This window comes from Galleria mellonella, unplaced genomic scaffold (genome assembly GCF_026898425.1).
Source record: "Galleria mellonella isolate WM207_F2 unplaced genomic scaffold, CSIRO_AGI_GalMel_v1 utg55, whole genome shotgun sequence".
Taxonomy (NCBI): Eukaryota; Metazoa; Arthropoda; class Insecta; order Lepidoptera; family Pyralidae; genus Galleria; species Galleria mellonella.
The window spans coordinates 4,168,751-4,187,489 of record NW_026442115.1 but is presented as its reverse complement, the minus strand read 5'-3'; the positions used below and the strand labels follow the sequence as shown (position 1 = coordinate 4,187,489).

General features: G+C 31.6%; 1 protein-coding gene across 4 annotated transcripts in view; it reads right to left on the bottom strand.

Moving 5' to 3' along the window:
• The window catches only part of LOC113521183 (potassium voltage-gated channel protein Shab), a 56,055-nt gene extending 38,406 nt beyond the window's left edge, over nt 1-17,649 (bottom strand). For 2 of the 4 annotated variants that reach the window (XM_026906637.3, XM_026906639.3), the window contains exon 1: nt 17,268-17,646. The gene's annotated coding sequence lies outside the window, so the exon portion shown is untranslated. Of the gene's footprint in view, nt 1-17,267 lie in introns of all 4 variants that reach the window. The other 2 variants (XM_031912699.2, XM_026906638.3) reach the window with 2 other exon arrangements.
• Between the last annotated feature and the right edge of the window lie 1,090 nt (nt 17,650-18,739).

Below are 18,739 nucleotides of genomic sequence, written 5' to 3'. Positions count from 1 at the left end.
TCACTTTGCAGGAACAATTTTAAGTTTAGTTTTAATATTATATTCAATTAGATTGTTTTTTTTTAAATGCAGGTAGGTTATAATTGACTAATGTTATTACATAAATATTTGAGTATATAGAGATATTTATTATGCAACTAAGATACTGACATTCTTTATATCATTTTACAATTAAAGTGGTTGTTGCCAGCTTATTGGTAAATAAGCTGTTCCAGTACATTGCTTCATCGAATAATAATATATGTCCTGATATTAAAATAAATTGTTCAAATAGTATTATTTGAACAACTTATTTTTAGTGCATGTGTAAGCTACTCATATATAGATAGGTTCATTACCAACCAGCATGTATTAAAGCGACTCGCCTTCATATAATGTATCTTGGAATTCATAGAAACGTTAATATGACAGTAATAGACATAACTATTGCGCAACATATATTTCATTGTTTATTATGGAATATTTTAAATATTTGTGAGAATATTAGCTGCCACAAAATATTATAACTAACCAACATAAGATATAAATATTAAATTGTCCTTTAACCCTATATAAATATGTATAACCTAACAATATAAATGGTAGACATAAATTATATTTGTAACACTGAAGATACTGTAATGATACAGGAATAAGGACTGTTATGATAATACCACTTTTATCGGGGAAAAATTATTGTGTATAATGGGATCTAACAACCCAATTGGTAGCACTATCAAGTGACCTCCACGGGGTTTCGCCTGAAAACCATAATGGTTAATTCTTAAATTCGTCACGATGAGCTTACTGGTCTACTTTTATACTCACTGGTGCCGATAGCGCAAGCGAGGCGTTGCATTTTATTACCAATCATAAAAAATACTACTTCAAACTCAACAATTTCCCACTTGTGGGCACAAATCTTTCTCCGCAAGAGGAAAATATACGAATATATATATATATATATATATATATATATATATATATATATATATATATATATATATAACCTACTATGCCCTACTACTATGCCAAGCAGCATTTTCTTGTTCTAGTGTTTTGTAATTTATTCCATTAGGTTGAATTATAATGTGTTCAAAAATACTACTTTTTAACAGTTTAATATTTTTTATCATCATAATCATTATTTAGGTTTTAAAACATTATATAGTATACATAATACGATATACATTTCAATTGTTTAGATTAAGTAATTTAATCGACAGGCAATTTCCTATTTTATTCCAATTGAAAAAAAAATCAAATTGCATAAGATCAATTAGAAACGAAGTCACATCGATTTCGACACCAATGCACTACGAAAAGCACTTTAATTAGTTCAGTGACAGCTGCGTCTGACGCAATGAGTTAGCCCCAAATATAAGTGCCACAGCACTTTCTTAGCAAGAGCATAATCAAAAGGTGACGTGCGGCCATAAAAATGCACCTGAGGCAGTGACACTGTGAATAGTGCTGGTGTTCTGCCAGCGCCCGGCTGCCAACTGGGTGAGGCTCGGGTCGGCCGGGGACGCCCGCGCGCCGCCATCGCGCCCTGCAGGCGAGCTGTCTCACCACACTTAACATTGCACTATCGATTTATATCATTTATATCCCAAATACTATCGAAATAATGCCAATCAGTTCAACAAATACTATGTAAACTTATAAATACAATTCGTCATAAATGTAACAACAAACATATTCTACTAACACTTAAAAAAAGAAAATAAACTATCGGAATATATCTACCTAAATTAACAATATCTATGTATATTAATATGTAGTAAGTCATAAATGTTTATTATGCCTTTAGCGTGAATAAATTTGTATATTTAAGTACAGAACCCGTTAACCCCAAAAACACACACAAGCCCCTGAAAAAGAAACTATATAGTCACGTACAGAGCGGTTTTAGAGGATATTTCTCCCATGAATACTCAGGTTATAGAATAAGCTCCATGCCGAGGTTTTCCCTAGAGACTACAGTATGGAATACTTTACTTAAGAGTATATTAAGGTTTCTTCAGGGTTGGCAACGAGTATGTGACATCTATGATTTTACAGGTTAACCGTTTACCATCAGACGGGCTGTAAGCTTATTCACCACTTTCTTGGTATAAATATATAATATTTAATAATAATTCTCTCTCTTTCTCTCTCTCTCTCTCTCTCTCTCTCTGCTTACCCTTATTCTCTTTTCATTTTAGATCAACTTTCTTCGTCATACTTTGCTTACTCCTGTTCTGGGTCATTGATTTATTTGCTTGGATCTTCAAGATACTATTGGTGAGGAATTGTCATGTCAGTGGGGGTCTTCTTCGCCTCTTTGGCCCGGTATTCATATTAAAGGAAATTGTTTGTTTAAGGGTGCTCTTGTCGCCTTCTAACGTTGCCTCAACCGTACTTTAATACAATAATACAAATCTTAAAGCTACCAAGAATGTGTTTATTCCTCACTCGGTCTAGCAGGATGATTCTTCCTACCCATCTCAACATTCTTATATATATATATATTACTACTTCTTTACTAAGCGCCAATAATTTATTTATCTATTTAAACTTTATTAGCTAATAAAATGTAGAGCAAAAGGCAGATTTAATGCATTGTCTACCAGTCAACTTTTAGGATGGTGCAGAGATAATAATAATCACTATTTAAATAGTAATCTATCATGTCATTTCACTCAATTTAGAATAAGGACTTCTAAACATTCAAGTACTCAGTAGCTAATTTCTCATAGCTAAATTTATATCGGACAACCTGAACTATCAGTAGATATTTCAATTTGAGAACCATAGTAAAACGCTAATTTTGTCTGGCACTTATAATGATGCACTACATTTATAACATAGGTACATAGTTAAATGCGCATTAAATTTTATCATCTTCATAATTTAATTTATGTACTACTAAATATAGACTACTTACTCTCCATGTTTAAAATATAATAAATAATCAATATAACCAATTCTTAATGACGACAAAAGCAAATTACTAAATAAAGAATGAAAGCGAGCCACTTGCTTCTAAATGAATTGTCAAACACATATGAATATTACCAAGTACTATAGTGATTCTGTAACGAAAAATATATACCTAATTTAAAATACTGAATATGTCTTTACATTAACAACTCATCAACGTCCACTACAAACAATAAATCCATTTCAAGTACTTCAAATTACAGTTTAAGATTATATAACACTCGATTCTCTAAAAAAGACTTAAGGTGAAATAGTATATATTATAATCTCACTTTAGGTCCTATATTAAGAAATACTTCCTATATAAACATTCCACCCTTCTTTTTTTGATACCAAAAAATTGCATGCTCAACGCAATGCTATTTCAAGCACTGAATCAAGTTGTTTAGTAAATCTGTTCAATCGTGGGGCGCAAGTCGGAAAGGAGTAATAAAATTTTGGCCCAACCATATCTAAGGCGAAACATCTCTGAAGGCCTCTGGAAATAGGTCAGGGCTGGCAACAAAGTAATAGCTAATATACGGGAAAAAAGAATAAATAATAAGTGCCTACCTATTCAGGTAAGTACAGCTGCTGGAGCCCATTAATATACATTGCATTAAGTTAACCATTATTTTAGTATGTAGATTTAATTCATAAAATCCTTCTTGTTTTTCTATAATAAATAGGTGTTTCGGTTAAAGGGTTTTCCAACTCTTCTAGCTAATTTTCATGAAAAGAAAGTGTATAATATTTCGACTTTTACGATTTTATTATTGTATAGATTTTCTAAAAACATGTTAAAAGAGAACACGTATAAATTAGCTTGGACAAAAAGTATTTCCTGGTCTGTTTCGATGTAACTGAATATAATATACAAAGAGAGTTAATATATCATTAAATATAGAAACCTACGTTGAATGTCTTTTTATATATATATAAATATTATTTGTTTCTCTGATTTATGCCGAATATTTTAGTTGTTTCTCTGAGATACGCCGACTATCTGAATCACCGAATATTGGGAAAAAAATAAGTAGATGGGTTAGTACTCATGTGATAGTTCACAAACCAGATAGATGAATAACGAAAAACAGAAAAAAAAATAAACTTTTTAATTGACTGGACAGTGTAACAGTGTGATAGTAGATATTACTGTGTAATGTCCCATACAATTAAATTTTTATAATAAGCTCATAATTTTAGATAAAATTATTAAATCAGAATTTTTTGCGTTTACAACCTTAACTGACATCTAAAACATAAAAGAGGACTAAAAAGAAAATGTTAGGTACGACCTATAACGCCACTTGTGCCAGAGATTACACGGGGTTTCTTGCCCTTCACAATACACACATGGCTAGCTGAATTTTATATTGTTTTACTATTTTATGTAGGTATTAAATAGGAGTCTATATTTTCGCTATTTAAATATTTAGTCTTATTAAGTACACCTTACATTACCAATCCATTAACTTCCCATTACCGACTTATATTTTATCTTGGTACTTATATTTTTTCTGTTAAAAAGGTTACTTAACATTGCTATGAACATTATCGGCATTATCGGTTTTTCTGAATTTGGTATGTTAGTTGTAATTTTCAATAGTACTGTTTCTTTTAGTGTTTTTCATGTACTCAGGATCTGTGCAAGCTTTATTGGCTAAAAATATTTGATTGTGTAATTGTCACAGGTGTTGTTAAACCGTATTTTGCGCCCTAAATAAATGAATAAATAAATTACAAGACACGGATCTCCAGTGTCTGACAATATCTTATATCTTCATACTACACAGATTTTAATTCTTTTACAACACTGGTTTAATAATTAACTTACATTTATTAATTCTTTAGAAAACATACAGCTTAATTCTTGAAAAGTGGCAATAAATGACCGCAATACTATTGAATTTGAGAAAACGACATCTCAAAACTGTTGTGCCTAAAACTAATATTTATATTGAACATTACCAATGCGTAAATGGTATTTTGCGTAAATAATGCTTCAGTTAAAACAAATGCCAGATTTTCGATTAATGGTATTTGGCGTAAACAATTGATATCTTAGTTACGTAAATGCCGGATAGTATATTGCGTGTCCGGTCTAATTTGTAATTTTCCATTATTACTTTCTTATAAACAAATCCTTTCCACAAATAATAATAATTCGAAGTTTTATACAAGTATTTACAGTTAACTTAAAAAAATGCTCCTATAATTTGAGTTGTTTATTATCTAGTAATATTGTTATTTTGAGATAATCAACTAATGATTAAACTATATTAAAACACTGACGAATAAATGGGGAATATTGGTTCCACCTATTATTTAAGTTCCAAATATTATAGAGATTATTTTGATAACATGATTAATGGCGCGATAAAATGGATATGTATTTACTAGGCTAACAATTCAGCATTATCGACACCAGATGCACACCATTGTTAATACGAAATACATCGCTTTACGTCATTAGTTGATAACAGTCCTATCTTTACAACTTTCAAAATGATTGCAAGATAGCCTTTACTCGCGGCTTTTTCTACACAATAATATCATCACCATTTACTGTGGGAATCCCGGAAAGTCCCTACATACGTTATAAACACTTAGTATTCTAATCTAAGCTTCGTCTATTGTCTGTCAACAGACATTAGGAGATAAAAAATAAAGATTTATTAAGTCCTATTATTTTAATTACAAAATTTTAGAACTTCTGATGTTAATATGTTTGTGTTTAACGTTGGAACCATCTGAATTAAATTTGAATGAAGGTAGACTTTATTACTAGTTTCACTTTTTCCATACAATAGGCGTACGTATATGCATGTTAAAGTTAAAAATTCCATACAATTAGAATGTGTGCACTATACTGAAGTTTACATATATGTACAGGGGGAATTTTATAAACTTACTATGTATGTCGTCCTGACAATTGTTTTAATTATTTCATCCGGAAATCTTCTTCAGGGGACGTACGACGCTTTATATAAAATAAAATAAAAAAACCAATAGTGCATACATATATCTTAAAAAAAATGACCATAAGTTTTAAAAATAACGATAATAAAGTTTAATGTAATTATTTACTAAGTTTTCTATTGTTAACAAGAAAAAGTATCATCATCATTAAATAATCATAAAGAAATCCTACTAATATTGTAAATAAAAAAGTTTGTATAGATATTTGTGTTTGTTTCTCAATCACGAGTTTAGTGAAGATCTACGAGTAGTACTACGTAGGGCGCCATTTCCCCATTTTAAAAATAACAACTTCCTCAATCAAATGCGATTAAAAATTCAACCTTGATAATATGTGTGGTGTAAACAGGCGCGGGTTGGCAGTTGGCACCAGTAGTCTACATGTGGAATGCTAACAATATTGGCCATTCCACTCTCGCATCGACAATTAACATCTAGCTCGTTTAAATTTGATGAACTCATTTATAGTATTTTTATTTGATTGCTCGCGTTTGATGTATAAGTGTAAATTATTTAATTATATAATATATATTATATTTATAAATTAATTAATATATATTATTTCATCCGATTTAATATATACTCTAATTCGTCTACCCAAAACATTTTCGTATTATATGACCTATAAACCAATAAAATTAGAAAAGCATTAGACATAATAAAAAAATACCTATTTGTCTTAAAATATTTCGAAATGCGAAATTATGTTATCAAATCAGAAGCCATTCATCTTCATTGTAGCATAAATTATAAAAAGTTTATTTCTATGTTGATTGATGAGATACATTATGTAATATAAACAAGGCAAGTGGGTTTTTTTTATAAAAAGAACACACATGCGAGGGCCGCGGCGAAAGCTTAATTTGCTGAGACTAATACCGACGCTTTCGCCACTAATCATCAATGAAATCCTAATGAGCATATAATGGAGTTATTTCATGTAACCATATTTCATAAAAATGTACATTTACTGTAATAATTTTGTATCAGAATATTTTATAACGATAACAAGCTATTATTTTACCACGAAAATTTCAGTGAATTGGTCCGCGTCAGCAGTAAACTTAATTGCCTCTAGACACTCCAGTAAGTATTATGAAGTAGGTATCTACCACATATTTGTTGCATTTTTTTATGTGACTTAAAATAGCAAACACACTGACAGCCCATCTAAAGTGGGGGAGAAAGGTTTGTTAGTAATGCGGACGACCAGTCACATAGGTAGCAATATACTCTATCAGGTCGACCTCCACATGGTACCCTCTGGAAACTATCGTGTTGAATTCCAGGTGTATTCTTTACGATGGGCTAACTAACCTGCCTTTTCATTCTCACCTAATATCTCTTACTGGTGCTCCACCAGCGTATACTTTTTTGTTTTAATGCATGATTATTGGAATGGTAACCCCACTTGCGCTAACGATATACGCTGGCGGGGTACCAGTGAGGGATGATAGGTGAATAATGATAAAAGGCAGGTCAGTCAGCCCATCGTGATGAATACACCTGGAACTCAGCACGATGGTTTCCAGGGGGAACCGCGTGGAGGTCGACCTGACAGGGTATATTGCTAGCGATGGGATTGGTAGCCCGCATTGCTAACGATCCCTTCCCCCCACCAGCGTATACTGTTAGTGCAAACTTTGTTGCCACTCCACCGTTATCCATTAAAAAAGCCCATCTAAAGTGCCTTGAGACCTGAATATCACATAATTAAAGATTGTATTTAAAACAGGGATTTTAATTTAAAAACTAAGCTATTCAATCGATATTAATAAAATTTCTATCGGTCCAAGCTAAAAGCATATTTTTTAAAATAAAAGAAAAATCTAAATTTATTTAAAACTGACGAAGTTATGAGATAACAAAAATAAAAGAAGAAATACAAACGAATTGAGAACCTTCTACTTTCTGAAGTCGATTGAAAATACAATGTAACGCCCACCCACCGCTGCTCCACTAGAGCCGGATTACGGCTAAAGGCCCCGCACTCAAACATAAAAAATTTATAGAAAATTTCTTTAAAAAAATATATTTATAAGTTTATTTCTATCACTGATTGCAAATATTATTTCCTTTTTTATATTATGTCATATTGCAATATAATAGGGCCCCGATATGGTTAATCCTGCCCTGTGCTTCACAGCAGAAAGAAAGATGGGAACCCAAGCAAGCAAAAATTCTCCCTCTAGTGTGTAATTTTTATACTGAACATACATATGGTATATAATTATTCACCTTTTTCAAATATAACAGAATCTGTATCCCGCATAGCTTTACTCGCGGTAGTTATAATAAAAGTATTGTATTGTAAAATATCTAATGGACCACCTGTGTGCCAAATTTTATTCAAAACCATTTCCGCCGTTTCATCTTTATATACTAACATATTTATATTATTAATAGAATGATTCAGTGTACAATAATGTGGTATAGGGAGTAGATAGTTTAATAAATTCGTATTACTGAAATTTAACCTTGCTACAGCTGGCAGCATTTTTTGAAATTTGCTTGCTCATAAAGTCAGTAAATTTGATTATATCAATAATATCACCCAATTTGCAGCCAGCAAGCAAGATGAGTTTTATTACATGATAGAATTTGAAAACGAGGACATTTGCAGATAAGGGATTAGTGACTGATATAGTCTGAAGAATAAACTCAAATGATAATAGGTAATATAGTTTGAATAATCAATAACCGTTAGGACAGAAAGTTTCTTGATGGAAACTTACTACCCATGATCCGGATCAAGAGGATTAAAAGCCACCTCCACGAGATAGAGTTGTCTCTGCAAAATTGATGCAAGGAACAATTGGAAATACACTAGGTGGCAGAATATAAGGAAAAACTTAGCAACAGAGAATATTGGTAATATTTTATTCACAAACACATTATCATTATTAACATATTAGCTGTCGACTGTCCACTGCTGAACATAGGCCTCCCCCTAAAAGCAACACAGTATGTTTGTTATGAAATATTAAAAACGCCATCATACCGTGCCACTAGCTAACTTAGCTAATTTTACTGCATAGTTTGAACATTTTTAAAACGTCAGGTATATGTCGGCTCAAGTATCCAATTAAAATCGTATTTTTCTACTCAAATTTCGATTTCATTTGTAACAGCGAGCTAGGAATTATTGAAATCTTATTTGTATTAAGTCACAAATATCTAAAGGTAGGTTTTTGTTTCATCACATACATCCCATTAAATATCAAGTTATTTTTTTGTATTATTATTTAAATTTATCATTAAATAGTCATTTAATAGTAATAAAGTCATATTTATAACTCTTATTTCACCTGTATTAAGTAAACTATGTATAAATAATAATAATATTATAAAGAGGAAAGATTGATTGTAATAGATACTCAAAAACTACTTAGTCGGTTTTAAAAAAAAATCACCTATCCTACTATATGCAGCTTACATACCTAGATTTCTTGAATAATAACTATTGTGAGTCATACTGTATTATAATTATTTAAATTGGCTTTACTCATTACATTTGAACCGCACCCATAAATAATTAATAATCCTATTGAATTCGAAACTAGTCAGGTAACAATGAATTTTAAACGTGAGAAAATCCAATTTAAATAAATATAGATTAATTTGACATTTCAAATAAATTTTTGTATCCGTAATCGTGGGTAGATCTCTTCGCATGCTGCCATTTTTACTCACAAGAATACCAACAGATTGACGTAATCTGAAAGTTTGAAAGTTAAGTGGTAATGTTACCGATATCTATTTAATTAACTCCACCCTTAATAAGTACCAAATATGATATTAAGAATTAATTAATGAGCTTTTGAGCGATAACCGCGTATCTTTAACTTGGAGGGGATATTGATCGGTGGTCGCCCGCCCGGCCGGTGAGAACAAAGAGCGGCTTTATGCCCATTGCCGCCGTGCCGCCCTTCGCTTAGCACAAACAAAACAAACCGTTCCACCAACCAACCGTTCTGGTTTCTGGTACAGAAAATTGTATTTTTTAACGTGAAACATTATACGGGTAAATAGATATATTCAATCATATACATATTTTATAGTCGTATACATTATAGAAATAAATTATTTCTAACCTATATACAAGATATTCTAAATTTTAAAACACCATAAATGACTGTAGAATGACATTAACCATGTAACTGTTAAAAACAGTTTTCCTTACACAATAAAGTCATAAGGACTTCATATTATCGGAAAGCCTCTTTTTCTCTATTTCATTATACAAGTATACACAAACATACAGAGTGTTTTAAGTTTTAAATAATGTCACCAGGTTTGATGATCACTGATTCTAAATATTCATTGCATTAATATCCGAGAAAATATCAGATCAACTACATATATATAGTACCACAACTACTAAAAAAATTTAAATACTACATAATTTTTTAAGTTTCATTCAAAACATTCATTATCATATAAGCAATTAACTATTCACTGATGGACATGGGCCTTACCCTTAGGAGTTACACTATTAATAAACAATCATATTAATTTAGATAAAAGTAACCTACATATGTGTTTATAGTAAGAGTAGTAAATATTGAATAACAATAAATATCCAGATAAAATACATATATTAAGCATATCTTACTAATATAATAAAATTGAAGCTAGATAATGTCTGTACGTAGGTGATATTTAAGAAAAAATCATGTTTTATATTTAAAGGGTATTAAAAAGGCTAAAACAAAATTCTTTTAAAAGTTTTGTCTGCTTGTATCTTTGTTCCAACATCATGCATAAACTACTACATCATATTAAATACGGTTTTCATAGTTATTCCTGGAAGTTTAATTTAAAATTTGGTATAAGTTTTCATCTTGCTACACCATATAAAAATATCTATTTTACTGATTTTCCTATTTTTGAAATTCTAACATAAGAAGTAGTGAAAAATTGGATATTATTATTATTATCTAACTTTTTGCCCACATTAAAAATTACTATTTTGGCTTCTATTAGTCTTATTAAGACCCTCATATCAACTTTTTTTAATAAAGTCCCATGTACAGACCAATTTTCATTCAAATCATTCGATGTGGTCCAACTTGAAAACCGTCGTCGTTAATTTCTGATGAATTCATTACGATGAACCAACTGACGAGTATCTATCTACCTGTCTATCTATCTAGCGTTACTTCATCCCCATCCATCATCGTTCATTGATAGCCCGCCAATACACACTAGTACTGCAAACGTAAATACCATTCCAGTTAAATACATTTTAAAAATAAAACGCTTTTGTGTCTTTCCATTAAAAAAGTAATTATGTCTAATCTTCGTCATCACATTATTTATTTACGAATAGGTATACTCTTACAACAAATTCTTACATGTCTTTCCTGTTTTTCTTGTTACATCCCATAAAATCTGTTTGTTGACAGACATTGTTCCAATTAGGAGGGGAATGCCGAAGTCGCGACAGGCTAAAACAGGTCACCAGTGACACAGTGGCTGGAACCTGGCCAAATGTAGGCCCGTACACATCCCCCACCCCATTACCATTTTACTCATCACTTAAGAATTTCTTACAACGGAATTTAATTTGTTTTCGTATGAATACTACGCATTATAATACAGAGCAACTAAAACAAAGAAAAACTAATTGAAAAATATAGGTAGTAATAATCAGATTTAATAAATTTGATATATACTTATTTTGAGATATTGGAATCGATCCTATGGTACTGTATCTCTAAACCTGTTATTATATATCAATTCATTCGATATTTAAATTATATATTTCTATTCGATATCACAGCGAATTCTTTGTTCTAAAATCTAATATATACTAAATTTCTAATAGATTCAGATTAAAATTATTACAAATTTACTTTCATATAGTCCGTAAAAACGTAATTTTGTGAACATATCATACAATTTGGTTAAGACATAGATATAAATTTCATTTAAAAAAATATGCAAATACGAGAGATTTTTTTCCAATATTTATTTATTGCATAGATACTACTCTAATATCACTGTTTCAATTATTCTTTTTCTTTTTGTTTGCTCCACACCGGACACTGTCAGATATAAGCTATCAACTGATTTAGAATCGAAGTACTTCCTTGTCCTCTCTCTCCCCATTCGCCACGTTAATAAAAATGAATTAGAGAGGATTCTGTGGCGCCATTTCTCTAAACTTATCCCTTACTTTAATAGTTTCACGATAAGTACCTACTGTTGTTTTATAGACCATCATAAAATAGATTTAAAATAATTTTGACTTAAATATATTAGAAATTTACAGTGGATAAATTTCTTTAGAATAAAGACCATAAGAGAGGCAACAGACACCTTTAATGGACACGACCTTCAGGAATGAAGTGGACGAAGAGAGAGAGAAAGATTTCATTGTAACATAAAATTTAAATTTTAAAGTCCTCATTGTGTTTTTCCTATATTTTATTAATTAAAAATAACGTTCTTAATTTACTATATTCCTTGGGAATATTGTTCAGTTTCGTACGAGTATACTATCACTGAATTTTAACGTAATTAGTATCTAGAATTTTCTAACAGTTATCGTACTTAATATCTAATATTAGCTATGTACGTAAACCATATAAAACAGGTAACAAATAAATTAATTTACCAATTAGGTAAGTCTTTGAAAAATTGCCTATTGGCTGTACGAATTCGGTCATGGTTACTGTATTGGAAATTCGCCAATAAAGCCTCCCGCTAAACACTTCAGCAAAGCCGCCCAAGAGACGCCATTTATTTGGTCCCTCTACTATGTTATAATGATTGCAATCCTCATCCTCATAAAGAAATCCATAACGATGGGGACGCTTCTGAAATGTTACTCTCTTAAGCTGGCAAATGAGGCAAAAACCCAACTTACAACTTACTTATCATCCAAATAGGAGAATTATTGTACCAACATATTTACATTGGATATTAAGGACGTCTAATATCCAATTAAAAAATGTATTACGTGGATAGTTTCAGAGCGAACAGTCCTACGTCCTACACACAATTGTTATTTGATGGCGATGGTCGATATAGTTATTGATTGATTTCAAAATAACTCCGTTTTATAGTCATCATTTTATAATACTTATTACTAGGAATGACAAACAATTTAAAAATTTATCTGATGAAAAGTAAAGGGTTCGTTATCCATTAACAATAATGGACATAAATTGTAAAATATCTCAGTGTTAAAAATTGCGTTGAGTATCATATAGTTCTAACTACACAGAACATGCTTAGATTTTTTGTATTATTAATTTCATTTTACATTAAATTGTATAGACAATACAAAAATATTTTTAAATTAATTATTATCTCCCATAAAAAGAACCTACATCAAATGTGGTAAAACCAGTTATTTTGATCTTAAAATTAAACTACTGAACCGATTATAATATTTTTTTATGGGATAATTTTTCAGATGAAAAACAAATTTTACAAATCGGTTTACATTCGACGGAGTTAAAAAATAATAACAAAAAAATACAACCGAATTAAGGACCTCCTTCTTTTTGAAGTCGTTTGACAAATAATTATAATATTATATCAACGTCATTTCATCCCTCCTAAATACAAATATCGTATTCAAATATCTAATGACCTTTATCCTTTATTCATGAATATTTTTCTTTATTCACGGCTTACTTCCCTTAGATAGTACGTTCAACCACTTGTGCCACAGAAACATTGGTTTTCCGTGGTATTCAACTACAATAGTTGAAAGGAGGGTCCGTACTTCTGAAAACAATGTCGGAACTGTTCGTTCTAAATGCATGGAGTAAATGAAACTAATCAATAATAGATATAGCCATGTAAGACGTTCGATCGATACCGGAATATGAAGAGGTATAGTTTAACTTGCATACTATATATGCATATATAGATTTGTTATTTGTATTCCGACCTTTGGAAAGTTGTTCTGTAATAGGTAAGTAAATAGTTGGATTATAGATCGTTTTACCTTTTTTTAAAAATATAATACTTATTTTACGAATTATTGATGAACTAGCGCCCCACCCTGACTTTACACGGGTAGATAAACAGAAAGATAAATTAGTGTTTTGATCCCTTTGATTACATTATTGTAATATTCGTAGGAATCTTTTATTTTTTATAATCTGTCTTACTCGCTGATATGCTATATCATATCGTACGTATAGGATGCTTTCTATAGGCAAAAGAATTTTTAAAATCGGTTTAGTAGTAATTGAGCTTATCCTTTACAAACAAACAAAAAATCATAACTATCCTCTTTATTATATTAATATAAAATTATAGACATAATAACTATCGTGAATTGTATAATTAATATAATTAATTAGATACCTATGTGTTTCGTGTAATTCGTTCAAATTTTATCCTCGTCATTTCAACCGTCCTCGACTAAATTTGTGATGACCCCATATGTTGTCATAAAAAAAGATCCTGTATCACTCGCATCTAATGAAGAGTTATCATTACGTTTGCCTCTACAAGGCCACCATTTGAGAAGTTTCCCTCCCCGTCGTTTGCTGGCTCTTCTAGCTATATGACCACTCTAGTGCTCCTTCAACTTGTTGATTTTTTGAGATATATCAGTTACTCTAGTTCTTCTATCCTTATTTTATATTTCATCATATACAAAAGCGTATGATATATATCAAGGTAAAATTAAACCAAATGAATAAAGAACACGATACAAGAACTAAAAGAGAATGTGTACAAAAATATGTCATATTGGACATATGTATATTCTAGAAGACTCGTATTTTTACAGTTGCAAACCACCAAAGGATGCTGGAAAAGTTACACTTTAATCATGAACATAAAACTTATATATAATAAATTGTGAAATAAAGAAATAAATGTAATCTTATTATTATAACTTATGCACACAGAGTCTAAATAGGTATTAACTAATTTTATAACTTAGAAATTAATTAAAAAAAATATGGCAATTATCATTATGATAACGTGTTCTATTGTGTTATCGTAATATAAACAAAAAGTAATTCTAAGCTTATTTTCTCACCGTCAGCGGTTATAAGTCGCTAGAAGAAATATAAACTAATATCCTACCATACCTATTAGCTATACCCTACCCAGCATCTATTACCTATTCCCATTCTAGATAAGTTCTCTTTAAACTATCAAAAAATACCTTTGATGTTATAGACAAATTATAATTTATTTTAATATCAAAATTCGTGCTAAAGCCATAAAATCGACTTAACTTTTCAGCTTGTTTAAATTATAAATAGTTTACATGTTGAAAGATTTTCATAGTTTTATAATAAAAAAAGTACCTACCTATCAACACGGTTCAACAGTAAAATATAATGAATACGAGCACGTATATTGCTTTAATACAATAATCTATAACTATCTTTATTGTAGTATTGGTATCGAATAATCATAATTGTTATTTTTTCGACGAGTAAATCAATATATTACAGCTATGTCGCCAGATGTTTTTCAATATTTTGCTACCAAATGATATGCTCTATTTTTTATTCTCTTTTATGAAAAATATGTTTAAGAGACCCTTAAACAATTAACAAATCATCATTATTGCAACTGTTAATTGTACATTACTAAATCATCATCATATCAGCTATTAACTATCTACTACTAAACAAAAGCCTCCCACATAAAGGGAAGTTTTGCCAGTAGTTGCTACGCTTGGCAAGCGGGTTGGCAACCGCAGTTAGGATTTGGCGATGTTTTAAGCCTTCCCGATTGGCACCTCTCGGCTGTTATGTTCCCTTAGTCGCCTCTTACGACACTTACGGGAAAGGAAGTGATGGCCCATTCTATGCCGGGACTACCCGGCGATTATTAGTTCCTAATTAATAGTAGACTATCTCCATAGACTCCATATCATATAGAATGGTCTCGAGCCACCAGCATCCAATAACTGCAACAACAGTTTTAAATCGTCGCTCTGTCTAATGAGGAATCAAAGGTTGTCGATTTATCCAGTTATAGACCAACCCCTTGCACTTTTTTCTTCGAATAATGTCACTTAAATGTAATATATATGTATGTATGTTGTTAATATCGGTCACGCAGAAGAAATACATCTGCGAATATCCTAATTTAGCATTCTCACGTAGCGCAACTTCAAACAATAAATCCCAAAATCCAAGTGAATTAAAATTATGTATCAATAATAAAAAACATGTTTATATTTATTATATCGATATCTAAGACTTTAAGTCAATAATATGATTTGTCCAGTTTTCATGTAATATATACTTAGGTACTAAAACCATTAAACAAACAAAGGGAGTGAGCCGTTTGTTCAACAACATTTGTTGATTGGCGATCTCTGACATGTAAATAAATACTTTTGCCACTTGCATTACTTTCTGAATAAAAATAACTCTAAAGAGAATCCTTATTGAAAGTTAGATCGTTTGTTACTACTTGGCACTGAAACGGCTTAACCAATTGTCATGAAATTTGGCATAGGACGTAGTATTTGGCATAGAGAAGAACGTAGGTTACTTTATATTCCGGTCAATCAATAAATATATATTCCCTTTTACTTGAAGAAATGTACAAACGCACCTAATAGATAAATAGATAAAAAATATAAATATCTATTTTTATTTCCATTTTAAAGCTACATAATAAATTATTTTAGAAAACTCTTAATTCTGCCATGTAAAAGACAAGAGTCGCGATTAAATATAGCATGTAAATTGGCACTAACAATGAAACTTTTATTTAGCCTACATTCTTTATACTGAAAATAAAAACATTTTTAGTCTGTTGCACTTTAATTTACTTACATTTATTTAATTTGCTTAGGCAACTATTGTTACTGTTTTTATAATAAAAACATTTCTTACCACGCTTGTTCCTCAAAAGTGTTTTTAAATAACTTGAATAAATAATATTATTTAACACGGACTGTGTGTTCTTAAAATATATTTAAAAGAAAACGCGAAAGTAAAAATTGTCTCACCTACCTATTTGCCAACGTTGTTCAGTTGTTGTAGTTGCGAAAATGGGTCACTGGGTGTCATGCACTTTGGTACACTGATCAACGCAAAATCACAAGAAACCCATTTTATATTCATCACCAGTGATGATGAGTGATTGATGAATGTATTATTAGATATGGATCCACACTTATCTATTAAACATATATATGTATTCTTTAAAATACCTTTACATCCTTTAAAATACAATAAGCTCTTTATTTTGTAAAACATAATATAAATCTATTCATACACACCTTTCATTGCGCATTTTGCGCACTTTAAAAATAAACTCATCGTGATAGATCGTTTATTTTGAGAATAAAGTTGGCCTTAAATTAATTATGAATGAAAGTGGTCGGTGTTTACCTCCCCTGTGACCTTGAGAAGGAAGACACGACGAGGAGGGGAGGATATCTGCTATCGATTCTGGAGAAACCGTGCTCCCGGCGGGCAGTCGGCTCACCAGCGCTGAAGTGGCCAGGGTGGTGCGAAAGGTTCACAAGTAGTTTGATCACAACAACAGTTTCTGACACAAAACCTTTAGCGCTAAACACGGAAATATCGTGAGTAAAAGAAAAATGTCCGAAATGTGGTAACCGGGTGTTGTAGTTGACGCGCGATCGAAGTGAGAAGCGTGAGACGTCGAACGGAGGATACGGGAGCGCGCGTGCGGCCGAGCGCAAACTGCGCGACCGAGCCGAGTGCTCGCCGAATGCGCGCTGCCGCTATTTGCGCCCGCCAGCCGCCCACCCCGCACGCAGCCGCCCGCCCAGAGCTTTCTCTGCGCAACGCAACAACAAACACTTCTTTCTTCGAGTTGTCAATGCTTTTGATATCTCGGAATTGATCCAAATGTACTGTTATTTTAAATGTCACTACCACGAGCAATAGTTACAAAAATAAATAGATACTTACATCTACCCTCCAAGTTCAAGATATGCATATACCAATTTTGATCAAAATCAGTTCAGCCACTTGGCTATAGTAAACCAAAAAAAAGTTACGTTTACATTTTATAATTAAACGTATGGATTTAAAAAATATAAATCGCGGCTAATCAAAGAAAAAAATAAATGTCTATTTTGTTACCGCTCCGCTTCAAAATTATTACTTAAAGCTATAGACACCTGTTTACATAAAGTAGAATATCGTATATCGTCTGGAAATTATCCTTGTAGTGTCTGTAGTAGAGACACTATAGGAGCATATATTTACGTTACGTTAATAGGTGCATGGAACAAACTATATTTTTACAAAAAGGGACTTTTAATTTCCCATCTGCAATAACATTTAACTAACATTTACGTCATATCTGCATCTATCTAAATATCTGTCTGTATCTACATTTGCATATATGGTCATAGTCGTAGAATACTGGCGGATCTTTATATGTAATCTTTGTCAGATCCGTCAGTATTCTACGACTATGACGATATTTTATTATTTTATTTATTTGCTTCTAATGGCGACCCCGTACAGGCGAATAACAACTCGGTCTTTTTTTTAATGGGTGATAATGGAATGGTAACCTCGCCCGTGCTATCGGTATACGCAGACGGGGCACCAGTGAGAGATGATAGGTGACGATGAAAGCAGGTCAGTTAGCTCATCGTGACGAGTTCCACTAGAATTAATCACGATGATTTCCAGGAGGAACCGCATGGAAGTCGCCCTAACCTGTATTACTAGCAATGGGTCAGCTAGACCCCATTACTAACAATCCCATTCCCCCATAAACTCCCGGTAGTCGTATACTTTGTGAAATGAGGACTAGATAGAGCGATGACTTCAGATGCTTTGCAGGAAGACATGTATGGTGGCTCGGGACCGTTCCTAAT